This window comes from Cyprinus carpio, unplaced genomic scaffold (assembly GCF_018340385.1).
Source record: "Cyprinus carpio isolate SPL01 unplaced genomic scaffold, ASM1834038v1 S000006503, whole genome shotgun sequence".
Lineage (NCBI taxonomy): Eukaryota > Metazoa > Chordata > Actinopteri > Cypriniformes > Cyprinidae > Cyprinus > Cyprinus carpio.
Window position 1 is genome coordinate 127,995 of NW_024879171.1, and position 12,801 is coordinate 140,795.

The 12,801-nt window shown below is 39.4% G+C and overlaps 2 long non-coding RNA genes across 2 annotated transcripts; both read left to right on the forward strand.

Annotated features, from left to right (window-relative positions):
• The first annotated feature begins 9,543 nt into the window (after nt 1-9,543).
• On the forward strand, nt 9,544-10,587 carry LOC122143764. Its single transcript, XR_006159367.1, has 4 exons — nt 9,544-9,659; nt 9,768-9,827; nt 10,404-10,473; nt 10,541-10,587. It is a non-coding gene; the product is annotated as an uncharacterized LOC122143764 (long non-coding RNA).
• Nucleotides 10,588-10,590: 3 nt separating this feature from the next.
• Nucleotides 10,591-12,446, forward strand: LOC109110140. Its single transcript, XR_006159366.1, has 3 exons — nt 10,591-10,716; nt 11,754-11,920; nt 12,369-12,446. It is a non-coding gene; the product is annotated as an uncharacterized LOC109110140 (long non-coding RNA).
• Nucleotides 12,447-12,801: the final 355 nt, after the last annotated feature.

The following is a 12,801-nucleotide window of genomic DNA, read 5'->3' on the forward strand; positions in this document are numbered from 1 at the left end:
CAGCTTCTTCACCCTGATCAACCGCTCTCCTATCCTTGTTTTTCAATTTTAAAAGATAAGTTGTATCGGGGTGACCCAAGACGCCCAGACAAAGCAAGATACAACCCAGTTACTGATCCCGAGAAGCCGTCGGGAAATGCTTTTCCAGGCGGCTCATTGTAATCCAATGGCCGGGCATTTAAGGCAAACGGCTACACTAAACCGTCTCATGGCCCGCTTCTTTTGGCTGGGCATCCACGAGAATGTGCGCAGGTGGTGCGCGTCTTGTCGTGAATGTCAGTTGGTGACCCCCAAAAGCACCATTGTGCCCATTACCGTTAATGCAGGTCCCCTTCGAACGAATTGGTATGGACCTCATCGGGCCAGCGCGAGGTCATCGCTTTGCATTAGTTCTGGTGGACTATGCAACGCGATATCCTGAAGCAGTGCCTCTCCACACTATTTCCGCTAAAAGTGTTGCGAGTGCACTGTTTCAATTAATCTCCCGGGTGGGGATTCAGAAGGAAATCCTCACTGATCAAGGCACGGCGTTTATGTCACGTACTATTCGCGAGCTCTACGAGTTATTGGGCATTAAATCGATTCGAACAAGCATCTATCACCCACAAACAGACGGGCTGGTCGAACGATTTAATCGCACGTTAATATCCATGATTCGTAAGTTCGTACATGAGAACGCCAAATATTGGGATAAGTGGCTAGAACCCCTCTTGTTCGCCGTACGGGAAGTCCCGCAAGCCTCCACGGGGTTTTCCCCCTTCGAGCTTCTCTACGGACGTCAGCCCCGCGGGGTCCTCGATGTCCTTAGGGAGACTTGGGAGGACGGACCTTCTGATAGCAAAAATGATATTCAATATGTCATGGACCTGAGAACAAAACTCCACACGTTGGGGCGGCTGTCAATGGAGAATTTGTTACAGGCTCAAGACAAACAAAGTCGGTTGTACAACAGGGGGGCTAGGCTACGTCAATTCACGCCTGGAGAGAAAGTGCTTGTATTACTCCCTACGTCTAGTTCAAAATTACTCGCGAAGTGGCAAGGACCCTTCAAGGTCACACGGCGAGTTGGGGATCTCAACTATGAGGTAGCCGTATAGGTTACCAGAACATAAGAAGAAAGTGGTTCAAGGAGAATTAGAAGCGATGCTAGAAATGGGAGTAATAGAAGAGTCCAACAGTGACTGGGCGAGCCCGATAGTGTTAGTTCCTAAAACAGACGGCTCAGTACGGTTCTGTGTGGATTACAGAAAGGTGAATGCTGTGTCGAAGTTCGACGCATATCCAATGCCCAGGGTGGACGAATTGCTTGATCGACTAGGCACTGCTCGCTTTTATTCGACACTGGACTTAACTAAGGGTTATTGGCAGATCCCCTTGTCTCCCATGACCAAAGAAAAATCAGCTTTCACAACGCCGTTCGGATTACACCAGTTTGTTACGCTTCCGTTCGGATTATTCGGGGCTCCCGCAACTTTTCAGCGTCTGATGGACAAAATTCTCCGGCCGCATGCTGCATATGCCGCCGCCTACCTGGATGATATCATCATCTACAGTGGTGATTGGCAGCGACATATGCAGCATTTGCGAGCGGTCCTGAAGACGCTGAGGAGGGCGGGGCTCACGGCTAATCCGAAGAAGTGTGCAATTGGGCGGGTGGAAGTAAGATATCTGGGTTTCCACTTGGGTCATGGACAGGTGCGTCCCCAAATTGACAAGACGGCAGCAGTTGCGACTTGTCCAAGACCCAAGACCAAAAAGGAGGTTAGACAGTTCCTGGGGCTGGCAGGTTATTATAGAAGGTTTGTGCCTAATTTTTCAGACACTGCCAGCTCGCTGACTGATCTAACTAAAAAGGAGGCACCAGATAGGGTCCAGTGGACGGAGCAGTGTCAGCAGGCTTTCACCCAGATAAAGGCTGCTCTGTGTGGCGGACCGCTCCTAAATGCTCCTGATTTTTCTCTCCCCTTTATTTTACAGACAGACGCGTCGGACAGGGGGTTGGGCGCGGTCCTGTCCCAGGAGGTGGAGGGAGAAGAACGGCCGGTGCTGTACATCAGTCGTAAGCTCTCTAAGAGAGAGACGATGTACAGCACCATAGAGAAAGAGTGTCTGGCCATCAGATGGGCTGTTCTTACCCTCCGGTATTACCTCCTGGGGCGGGAGTTCACCCTCTGTTCGGACCACGCTCCCCTGCAGTGGCTCCACCGCATGAAAAATACCAACGCGCGGATCACCCGTTGGTATCTCGCTTTACAACCTTTCCAATTTCAGGTGATCCACAGGCCGGGTGTACAGATGACTGTGGCTGACTTCCTCTCCAGGAGGAGGGGGGGAGGGCTGCAGGCCAGATGGCTCCCCGGCCTGAGTCGGGCGGTGGGGGTATGTGGCGAGGGGGGCGTGGTTTGGCCGAGTCTGTAACTGGAGAGAGACGAGGGAGCAGAGCGAGGCGTAAGTGGGTCAAGTGCAAATAACGAACACCTGTGTTTGATTTCAGTAATTGCCGTGGAGAGACCGGATATAAGCCGGAGCACGGCAGAGAGAGAGGGAGAGAGACGAGCTGGGACCTCGGGTTGGTGCTGGGGAGTGACAACGACCAGAAGTCTGAGTTATTTGGATATTATTGTGCAACGGGCACACTGTTCGCGCTTGATGCGCAGGATTGTTTATTTATTTATTTTGAGAAATAAAAACGAGCGTCCCAGCCGCAAGGCGACCCCTGTTTTCTTCCTTCCTCAGCATAACTGTGTCGAACCTCATCACACCCGCTTTGCTAAATCTTGGGCTTGTGATCAATGAGTTGTATTTGCTCAAACTGATTTTATAAAATCAAACCCCGGACGGTGAAGCTGGGTCAGTTAGAGCTCGCTTGTTGTGAAGCGGGAGCAGCTGACGGAGGATTCCGCTTGGTCTTAAAGCCTTCCTCAAACGCCTACATTCACAAATAACAATGATTTTCACAAAAAAATAATGATTAATTATCAATTGATAATTTGTTATTATTTTGGTCTATTGAAAATAATAATATGGGCTGCGAGAAAATAATGACTAAAAAGAGTAGGGCTGCTGTGAGTGCAGGCATGTTTCAACCCAGTAACATGACAACACACAGTTCCTCACAGCCAAAAAACAGACCGAGTTCAGTTCAGCTGGAGGGGGCTGGGGGTAGTTCTGTATAGCTTGTAGGGGTCGAGATAAATGTGTGAATCTCTTGGTCTTTCATATGGACAGTGCCTTATGAGGGTATCAAACTTGCAGAACAGGTTTTAGGACAATGTTAAAGAAAGGTTTGATCACTTCAAATGTTGACTACTGCATAGCGCAATAAAGTTTATTAGTTATTATAACTTAATTTCAGAGGAAGTGCCTTAACTAAAAATAAATAAATAAATAAAATAAAAAGATGCAAACTGTTGCATTAGGGCTGGGCGATAGGCCTTATGGCCTAAAAAAAATCCCAGATTTTTTTCACAAAAAAATCCGTTTTACGATTTAAATCGATTTTTTTTTTGCCTCCCTACTTAAAATCAATATTCAAATGACAAAGAAATTGTTCAAGACAAGTTTTAATATAATTCTTTATCATTTATCAGTCAAATTTATAACTGAGACAAGATGATTAATAAAAAACAGTAACGTTATTACCTTAATGCTGGAAAGACCTTTATTTTATTTATTTATTTATTTTTTAATACTAGCTCATCATGCAATCATACAATTTCCCTTCCGCACTCGACCATTTAATAATCAATCCGCTCCGCGCTCACTGATACCAGAAACACTGCTCCGCACTCGCTCCGTGGATAAAGTTGAAATGTTATTTTCATAATGTAGCCTATAAAAATAAATAAATAAAATTACAGGACAGTTTCAAAGGGGATGAGGCTATTGTGTGCAAACTTTTTTCCTACCAAACGCCAAACTAATAACATTGTCAGCATTAAAAGGTATAATTGCTGCTTTCTGCTGTGCAAATTTTGTTTGTATTGAAAATAACAGTACATTTTCGTCAGTTATTCAGGGTTTTTCCTGGGTCAAAATGGGTCTTCGGTGGTGGCTGACAGACATGGTCATTCACACACAGCAAAGAGTACCCTAGTACCCACATGATCCGCAAGCCTAATATTGACAATAAATGTTAAATTTTAAATAAATACAATAAGAAACAGAAATACAATAAGAAACAATTTGTGATTTTTTTTCTTGTCCTATTTATTCATGAAAAAACGATCACTGTCAGGCTAGATAGTAAAAGAAAGCGATTACAACTTATTTTAGGCTACATGTAACATCATCAATACCAAAGTATATTTGAAATGTCAAAGGTATCACAATTTATCTATTTACAAATTATGCAGTTATCAGACACAGATATTACCTGTCACTCTCACTGTCATCCTTTCTTGAACTCTTTGCAAAAAAGCTGTGATTTTTTCACGACTGGCTTTCATAGTTTTGGAAGATAAAATCCTTTTTTGATAGACCTGATAATTATTTTAGTATAATCATGTTAATTAAAAAGTAGCATTAAAAACGTAGCGTTAAAAGGTGTAATAGTGTAATTTTTACCATATAAAATGTAAAAAAATTAGCAGCTAGCTAGCAACAGCTTGCTTTGTGCTTTGATCTAGTTTCATCTCACTCCAGTCTAACTTTAAACTAAATGATTTTATAGGTAGGCCTAATTTACCACACATTGGCAGAGGCCTATACATACTGTGGATTATTAAGGCTAAATTTTACTAAACACTCTAGCTAAATGGGGTAAGCACACTTACTTTCTCATTTCAGATGTGTATGTTCTTCTAAGAAGTAATGATTTGTTATACACCGATTCAGACACTGCCGGGCAGACCAACCGCTTTAACCATTCATTATAATGAATCGCTCAAAGGAGTCATTAGGTTGCGAATCGGACTTTAGCGGACGTGTTGTGTGGGAATCCTGGCTTTTAGGACATCGCGAAAGATTTGTCAACACACACACACCCACACCCACAAAAATACTTCATAACTGGATAGATTTTTTTTTGTTGCGTTTATTTAAAGTTATGTCAGCTGCATGTGCGGAATGCTTGTCACAAGTTGTAAGAGAAGATAAGGCAATTTATTTATTTATTTTTTTATTTATTATTTTTTTTGACTGCAATTCACACCCAGCGGTAATTCAGCAAAATATTCTCCGAATGCACCACGTGAAACATGGATTCGGTCTTCCGACCTTTAGGATCAGTTGATTTTGATGCGTGGGAGAGAGCAAAGACAGAACTGAAGACGGAGGGCCCTATCATGCACCCGGCGCAATGCGACGCAAGGCGCAGCGCAAGTGTGTTTGTTAGTTCAGTCCGGCGCCGTTCGCATTTTCCCGTCCAGTGCCACGTCGTTTAATTAGCAAATGCATTTGCACCCATGGGCGTGCTGGTCTAAAAAAGAGGTGTGTTCAGGCGCATTGCTATTTTAAGGAGCTGAAAATAGACTGCGCCATAGACCAACTCAAACCTGGTCTAAAGTCTGGCGCGATGTTTTTTCTTTGTTATTTAAAGAGCGTGTTAGTGCCAGGGGCGTTGTGGCCACCCCTAGGATGATTTGCAGTGGCTACTATTAATTTAAATCTATTTTAAATCTATTAATTTTAGATCTATATAATTTATATATCATTTATAGTTACTATCACACGAAGAGTGACGTTTTTCTCCAGAAGTCTGCATAATTGCAAATGTGACATTGATTTTATACAACAGTTCAATAAACAAGAAGTTAATATCAAGAGTTTTACGTTTTAGACAACATATTCAGTTTTTGCGCTCTATTTCTAAAAACAAAAATAATTCCAAACACAGGCACTGTTTTGCGTCTCTGAGCAACATGATAGTGTTTCGTTCCTGAATGAATCAACCGTTTAAATGAATCGGTTCAATCGCAATGACTCACTTATTAACAGTGACTCGCTGCCACCTACTGGCTGTTTAATTTCACATTTAAGGTACCATTTCATTTTTTTAAACAATTTCAAACATCAGTTTTCAATGTTTTATGTTTAAAATATCAAAACATTATTTATTAATTTGTAACTCCAGGTTAAAGTATTCCATGTCCCTCAGAGCTCCATTAAACAGTGTAAAAACATCTAAATGGCACTTCAGATGCAGTTTCTGTTTTCTCTGCATTGCAAAGATCAATTTTGTTGATACTGATTGCATTTGCTTGGTAACAGCCCAAATGCAAGTGTGTCTGACTTAAAAGATGGTGCACACTTTTAGAAAAAAAATGGCGTAAAGGTAAAAAAAAAAAAAAAAAAAGCCTCAGCTGTCAGCACACTTAGAAATAAGATATCAGCACAATAATACACACAGCAAAATATTGTCTAATTTTCGTTATCGATAAAATCCCAGAAATCACAGAGATATCATTTTTTTGTCAATATTGCAAACCCTTTATTTTTTTATTTATTTATTTTTTGATGTGCCACCCCAAGATTTACTGTGGCCTCATCTGGCCACCCCTATTAAAATTTTCTGGGGGCGCCACTGGTTAGTGCACGCTGCTTATTAAACACAGGGACGCACAGCAGCACACAGACATGCCAAATAGTAAAAATTAAAGGATTGCAATGCATAAGAATTTTTTTGTAGGCTATTAAATATAAAAATGCCTACATGTCATAATGGATAGTCATCGCATGTATCAGAATTAGGCTATCTATTTGCTCTCACACGAGCAGCTCCGTTTCATCTCGGAGACGCGTTCTGTCTTTGCGCTTGCCAAATTCCGCTGTGTAAATAGCAAATCCGTCATGGCACGAGCGCAACTGGCTCTGCGTTGTAAGATGAGACTCTGATTAGTTTATTGCACATTACGCCCAAAAAACACCCATCACTCATTAAGAGAATGGGGAAAACCCGTTTAGACCATGCGTCCCGGGCGCGCCAACCGTTTTTCCGTCGTTAAAATAGCAAAAGTGGATTTGGACACGCCCTGAGTGCACCTGGACCGTGCGCTTTACACTTTGTGTTTAGATCGTTAAAATAGGGGCCGGAGAGTGCCCGCGCGGAGGTGGGGCGCTGTGCTCGTTCTCTCCGTCACTCCGTCTGTAACCTGCTTCACTCACAAAACCCAATTACAGATCAAATAAGGCTTTAGCGGGACAAAAAATCGTTTTGGCGGCCGCCAAAAAATATTCAATGTAGGAAAAACCCTGGTTATTTTATCTACAGATCGATGCATTTATATATATTTGCATTATATTTGCATTTATTATAGTATTCTGATCAGAGAGATTATGTGTATCAAGCTATAGCTAAATATGTTTATCATGTGAATTCTTGCTAAATATGCAGTTATATTACGGGCTGTTGGCATGAATTGTACTCGTGAAGGAGCGGTGCTGGAGTGAGTGAAAACCACGACGCTCCGACTTTTAAAAAATCCGCTCCTCTTCAGTCAGAATAACACCGCTCCGCTCATACTCTGCTCGGCAGCGTGTCTCAGACGCGCGGGGAGGGTTGAGCACAATCACAACTACGAGCCCTGAGTGGAGCGTCAGCCGTTTTATTTTGCTGCGTCCATACAATATTTTTTTAGAGTGTGAAATATAAATTTTCACAGAATGTAGCCTATTCATAAACAATAGGCCTATATTAAACCATCTCTTTAAGTTTTTCTAAATCCCAAACAGAGTCCAGACATCAGTAAAGTATCCGTCTATGAACATGTTTTATAGGTGACAAAAAACACCAGAGTTTTGGGAGACATTATATTTTGTAGACTTTATGTGATTTAAAATGCACAAACCAGAAGCACAATATCTGCGGAGAAGGGTTGGCCACACTGTTAGACTTTGCCGTAATTTTACAGTAACTTACCGCAAAAAAGCCCAGTAAAATACCATTTATATTATTTACGGTAAACTACTGTAATATGCACTGCATTGTGGGTATTTTGTATGAATTTTACAGTAACTTACTGTATATGGTCATTTACAGTACTTTACTGTTTACGCAAAAGCAGTAGTGCTACTGTAAATGAAGAAGACAGATTTCTATAAGTTGTAATCATTGCCTTTGTCATTGTGTCCACAACTTGTATTACTCATAGGGCTATATGCATATTGTATTAATGTTTTAGGCCTATTAAAATGTCATATGATAATGTTTTATAGTTTTTTGCGTCTTGTTCTGCAGATGAAAATCATAAAATCATTCTCATTTCACACACTGGATGTTAATTTTAATAGTAGCATTTTCTCCAATAAAAAACAACAACAATACTACTACTACTACTAATAATAATAAAAATAAAAATTATAATAATAATAATAATAATAATAATAAATGGAGCAGAAACAATAGGGTCCTCTCACCATCGGTGCTCGTGGCCTAATAATAATAGTAATCGACAATTGGTTCCCATACAGGCAAATTAGGCATTTTTTGTTTTATTTTTATGCCAGGTAAAAGAGCACAGGTGTGGTGATATTTAAATAATAATAATAATAATAATAATAATAATAATAATAATAATAATAACTTTGCTTAGACCTCACAAATTTTAAATTGTTGCTCACGTGCAAAGCCCGCGCAACAACCTGGCAGAATGTAAACTGATGTTTGTGTGACGTGTCGAGTGCGCGCAAAACTGACGTCTCTCAGAGTGGATCGTTTATACCTTAGACGCCAGCTGCGAGTTTTTTCTGAGGTAAGTACTTTTTACTTGACAAATTTATTTTATAAGTTACTTTTACAACGTAAACCATTACCAATATCAATTACATATAGCTAAATTTATGAAGAAAGTAAATAATACAATCTAATAGGCTATTATTAACAGGGCAGTCTGAAGGAACTTTTAGTTTTCCTCAAAAAAACTGCCGCTTTCATATCCCATTATGTCATACAGTTGACTGACTGCCTTTTCCAGATGGACCCAATGTAGTCTTTACACAAACAATGGTTTTCCGTATTTTTTACTACCAGTTATGGTATATTTTACTCATCATTTAAATGAATGCCGTTAAATGTGTGTGACGTTAGACTATTTAAAGTAACGTTGGCGCGAATTCTCAAACGCTCTCTCTCGCGTCTCTCTCCCCCAGTCCACCGCAAGCAAGAGCACACTCAATTGATACTGAAATAATGTATTGGCGCAACAGATTTGGCAAACGCTCCAGTGTATATTAGTGCTTATTTGTGTTCACTCTCTGGAGAATGGCAAATTAATCTTACAACGCGTTTTGCAGCGGTGAGCATCAATGTAGCCATTCACAGACATAATGTTAGTTGTCTGGTCTCTTGAACGCAATGACCTATCAAAGGTGTTCAAGTTAGTCAGAATCTACTCACTGCTCATAACGCCATTTTAATTCAGTGCCGAATTATGCAGGCTCGCGAATCCTCTCATCAACAAAGTCTAGACACGATGTAAGAGGTTTATTGGACCGACAGCCAATTGAATGCTGCAAACTGTCTGATGTCACCGTGCGATTCACTCTGCACGTGACAGAAATATGACATGTTAAAATAGTAACGCTTTTAAAGCAATGGAAAGGCAGACCAATAGATTAATTGAAAAATATTCATTGCAAAATATTTTAGATATTCTATGCTAATTATTGGTAAAACTGATTTTCTTCTCCCTTTTTTTCAGTGTTGATTGTCATCTGATTGTGTAAGTGATCCCAGATCTGTGATTTAATATGTTCATATATTCATTAGCCCAAAAATCATTGACGAAAAATAAAGTTCTTCTTTTTTTCTCTTTTCCCTGTGTCAACAGGAGCTAACTACAGCCCAAAGGCTCTTTTAAGAGCCACAAGCACTGAGGATCTTTGGCTTTGTAAGTATATGTTTTGACTATCAGATGCATTACGTGATTAACATATTGTAATGCATAACTTGCAGGGCTTTACACTTACATTTCTTTTTAGGAGCACTTAGGTAATTTTTTTATTTATTTAACTTTAATAAAAATTAAATAAAAAATAAAGTAAAACCCTGCCCTCTATTTAATATTCCGTTTCACATGGAAATACTTCACAACACTGGAAAAAAGTTGTCTGCAACTTTCTGTTCACTGGGACTTTAATGAGGCTCTCTGAAGGGGCATGAATGCATTTAAATTCATGATAACAATATGTTATGAGATTAATGTTTTTAAATAGAAGGTTTTGAATGTAGAAATATTAAATGATTTAAATAACTGAAAAAATTAAACTAAAACTGCCAGTAGGGGACGGCAAGTCACTGTCTTTGTCACTGAATGATTCATTCAGTCAGTTCGTTCAAACGGCAGATTTATTCAGGAACAAAGCAAGCGACTGTCTTTTTTAATGGGTCATTGACTCACTTTTTTTTTCTTAAATAGAAATTATTTTCAATATCTGAGAATCTTTTCTTTTTTTTTTTCTTTCAGCCAACCTCGACCAAGATGTCGGTTGAGCAGGAGATGACATTGCCTACCACACCACGGGTGATCATGCTAGGTATGAGAAATAATTGTTGAGATTTCTATTACAAGAAACAATTTAGCTGAGGATGTCTTTGTTTTAGGGAGTAGTCTGCTGTTTGCAACCCACTGGATGGTCAGCATTGAGGGGGAGGTCTTCTATGAAGCTAACCAACTTCATAACTTTGCCAGTGCTTTCGCTGTCTTTTTTCGGCTCCTTTTATGTGTTCAATCTGGAGTATCAGGAGTCAGCATCCACTACGCTGGAGATGGTACAGAGGTGAGTAATTCATCACAAAAAACTTATGTTACTTATGGATTAGTTAACCCAAAATTTTGTCAAAAAATTCCATGACCAAAATTCATGTATATCATGTATTCACACCCCATTTCATTCTTAACGAGAATTTTCGGTTTCTGTGGTAGCACCCCCCCACCTCCACAATGGTTCCATATGGGCACTGGAACAATCCTTCCTAAAATGCATTAAACTTTCGTTTACAAAGACTTGAAACTCTGTTGGAAAGCATCTTTTGCAGTGATTTTTCTGTGAGCATATCAGTGAACACCCCTGACCACTCAGTGAGTTTCACGTCTTTGTAAATGAAAGTTTAATGCGTTTTAGGAAGGATTGTTCCAGTGCACCTATGCAACCATTGTGGAGGTGGGGGGTGCTACCACAGAAACCGAAAGTTCTCGGGCCAGCAGCATGTGTCCAAATTTCAATCTTAAACATTCTATTTCATCAGAAACGATCTGAAAACAGGGATTTAAGTGTAAAATACCGAACTTGTCCTTTAATGACTGTTAACTGTTGTTTTTAATTTATATTAGTTAGTAGTTTTAGTTGTGGTATCGAAATTGTAATTGAGAATTTCAATGGTATCTAAAATGTTGGTGTCATAACCTTGTTAATTACAATACAAATTTTTTGTTATCAAAAACAATAACTATTCCATTAATTTATTACCTAAATAAAATGTTACGCACTACTTTATCTCTGTGTATGATTTAAAGTGGGCAGAATGCTGGATCTAACGTAACTGTTGAAAGTAACCGTCAATTTGTCCCTTCCGGTCAAATATTGCAAACTTTCTGCAAACAGCAACAACAGTTTTAAGTTGTCAGTGCTTGCAAATGACCATGGTATAAGCGGGATTATCCATGGCTAGCTGTGCATTGAATGATTTAGGGTCATTTCGTTTTGGGTGGTTCTTTGCCTCCATGTCATTAAAATCGATAAATGCACAGGGCCGCTTTTAAAGATGACTACTGTATGTGTTAATATGAACATTTAAGACCTGTGTTTGTTTTTAGATTCTTTGTCAGGATCAATCCTGAAGAGGGCACAAAGTGCACTGCAAAATTCGGTACAAGCCGTAAGACAGGTGGAACTGTACAAAAGAAAAGTTGCAACCATCAACTCCCGGGTAGCAACATTCCTGCAGAGGCTTACGGAATTTGAATGGAAGACTGCAAATTAGGTAAGTTTCTAATGCAGGGCTGGACTGGGACAAAAATTTGGCCCAGACAGGCCACCACAATCAGTCAAACACCAAACACCAGTACACAATCTTTGCAGTTCCATTAAATATGTTGTTCCAAACCTGAATGAATTTATTTATTCTGTTGAACATAAAAGATTATATTTTGAACAATGTTGGTAACCAAATAGTCCTTTGAATTCTATGGTATGAAAAAATTAAATACTATGGAAGTCAATGGGGACCTGTGCATGTCTTAGAGACAAAACATGTAAGATTTATATCACATGTGCGGTGCTACCAAATCTGGTGCTGGTGCTACAATCTGTAGAACTTGCTGTGAGATTGTGTTACTCCAAGGATGTAATTGTTTTTTGTTTTGTTTTGTTTTCTTTATTTATTTATTTTCCCCTTTCTCCCTGTTTCTCTCTCTACTTCCCATATGCAGAAAGGAATTGATGCCACCTGACACCAGTGATCTGCTGTGATTGGTGGAGTGGAAGTTTGGAACTGTTTTGAAGTGCATTTTTTATTGTGATTTTTATTTTATTTTATTTGTTTTGTAACTTAGTTTTGTTTTAATATTAGATGATTTGTTTAAAATAAAATATTTTGTTTGACAAAAAAGCACAATAAACAATATGTTGATGTACATGGACTCAAGTCACTTTTTTTGGAATTTGTTAAATTCAATAGCATTAATGTAAAATATAAATATTAAAATATTGTAAAATAAATTACAATAAAATGACTAATATACTGTAAAATGAAATTGCAGTAAGGGAATCATACTGTAAAATTAAATCACGGTAAGGGCATCTTACTGTAGAATGAAATTGCGGTAAGGGCATCTTACTGTAAAATTAAATTGCGGTAAGAGC